This window comes from Solanum tuberosum, unplaced genomic scaffold, assembly GCF_000226075.1.
Source record: "Solanum tuberosum cultivar DM 1-3 516 R44 unplaced genomic scaffold, SolTub_3.0 scf00156, whole genome shotgun sequence".
NCBI lineage: Eukaryota > Viridiplantae > Streptophyta > Magnoliopsida > Solanales > Solanaceae > Solanum > Solanum tuberosum.
In genome coordinates, this window is record NW_006239080.1 from 52278 (window position 1) to 54996 (window position 2719).

Consider the following 2719-nt stretch of genomic DNA (forward strand, 5'->3'; position numbering starts at 1 on the left):
AACCCACCACCAAATATCATCACCACCATTGTCAATATCGTTTTTTTTCTTCTTTTAACATCTTGAAAGCTCACTTAGTTGCCACTTATCACCAATAAATTCATCATTATATTTTATTTTTAAAACTCAATCATCAATTTTATATCAACCACCTACAAAATCGAAAAGAAAAATCGAGTATAATGAAAATGGCGAAATCAGATATGCATTGAAAAATTATATGATTTAGGAGAGGGGGAGTAGGATTTTGGTGGAGGTTGGGTGGGGTGGATGGAAATTGAATGTGTAAAATGAAGAGTAGGATTTTACCAAACACACTTTTCTTTTCTTTTTAAATTTTTTTTACCACGTCAATTTTATGGAGTAAAATAATTCATTTTGAATAGTAAAGGTGTGTAATAGGTCTTCATGATAATTTAAGTGCGTCACTGACCTTTCGAGAGAAGTTCAGGGGTAAATTTATGTTTTTTCTCTTAAAATAATTCCTCACACAACTATGACATGCTATGCCTTAACTATCATAATTTTTTTGGCTTAAGTCATCGATAACCCCTTGAAATTGTCCGCATAATTCACTTTGACACCTCGACTAAGACTAGTACCTTTGAACACTTTTAACTATTTTGAATTTCTTCACACGCTCCAAGGAAGTGCAAAATACATTTTTTGTTACATCAGCGCTTTGTGTTTAATAGGTACATATTTTAAATAATTTAGATATTCAATAGGTATAAGATGTAATTAAGGTGTCTAAATAAATTATACGAATAGTTTTAAGAAATTGTCGATGAGTTAGGCCAAAAAAAATATTGTACAACACTTTGTTATTTAGAGTAGCGTGAGAGATCTACACAGTGGCATAGTGTATGCAATTCATAGAGCCATAGGCATGTTCTTGAGTTGGAAAAAGAAAAAGTGAAAGAAATTTTTCAAAAAACTGTTGAGCAAAATGTGAATAATATTTTTCGAATTGAAGATGAGATGTTGTCCTACATAACACCATTAACTTAAGAAACATCAAATTGTTGTCTCTTACTCCATTTTAGGGATGTTCAGATTTTAGCATGTTCACAAGGTTAAGCAATTTTTCACCAGGTTTTGCTTTTATTTTTGGATGGATTTAAATATCGATCGAAAAAACTAAAAAATCAAACTAATTTAGTTCTTCAGTTTCAATTTTTTAGTTCGAATTTGGATTTTTTTTTCTGAAATTTTGATTCGGCGTTCAATTTAAGGGTCACCGTTCTTCGGCAAACCCAAATTTATTCATCAGATTTTTAAAAAATATTTTAAACTCTAAATTAAATTTAACTTTGTCCCAAAACTTTTTGGCCCATTTTTGATATAGTATATTTATGTAAGTAATTTCCTTTTTGATGCTCTTTAGTTGCCATAAATTGATTCATAATTTTCGAAGAAAGAATTGAAATTGCATATAATATGAGAATCGCTGCATCTAATTAATGTATGTTTGGTCTATAAACCTTCTTTTTTGTCAGTGAAGCATCCTATAAAGAATCGAAATTGCATCTAATTATTGTGTTTTTGGTCTATAAAAATGTATGTCTCCATGAAAAATGTTTATTTTTTGTTTGGTCTAAAGTAAAGAATAATTGGTCTTATACTTCAATAATTTGATGCTCATTTTATCTCTCATTTAAAATTTGATAAAACCTAATTGAAGAACCAAACTCATTAGACTTTGTCACAGTATAAAAATTAAATATTTAATGTTGCCTAATTTTATAGTAATTACACTTGATTTATATGTTCATTGGCAGACTGGGAAAGGATTTGAGATTCAGCTATTTTTTTATCAGATAAGCAAGGCTTTTGTTCCCAAGTTTACAGAAAAAATTATTTTGATATAAGCTGATTATTTTTTCTAATTCAAGAAAAAAACTTAGTAGTATTGAGATATATTTATGAATGAGTCTCTGGCATGAAATTGATACACACTATTGTCAGATCGTTGTTTTGCATGTCTCTACTATTTGAGATTCCCTTTTAGTTACGATTATTTTTCGATTTTTCCTGAACACCTATACTTATAATTAATTGATTTACTTGTACTATTTGATTTTGTATTTGTTTTCTACTTGGTAAATAGAATATTTAGTATCCTTAGTTCATTTTCTGTATAAGAATATAAGTATTTAGTATAATCTCACAATTGAGATCTGGGAAGGAAAAGTGTATGTAAACCTTAGCTCTACCCGGAAAAGTGTATGCAAACCTTAGCCCCACCTCATAGAAATAAAAATATTGTTTCTAAAAGACCCCCAGCTTGAATAAAATAGTTTCTTAATAATTTGAAAAGGGAAAACATAAATTAGGCAGTTACAACAATGAAATAATACGAAATGGAGAACAATTTACAACAAGCTGAAGAAAGAACAATAACAACAAAAATAATTTGATAACGAAGCACAAGAAAAAGTGATAACCGAAATCGAAGAACAAGAAACTACAAGAATCGTGTTAAATACTACTGGAAGAAAGAAGGTTCAAGTGCGACCGCAAGCCTATCTCGCATAAAAAGCAAGAGAACGCTCAACTACTAACTAACCTTCTACCTCAATTCATCACATCTAAATCCTCTTATGTAATGTCATGCTCAATAACCTAAAGATGCATTATGTCTTGTCTAATCACCTCCCCTATACTTCTTCGACATGTTTTTAACTCTCCTAACACCCCCCCCCCCCATTGCCAAACT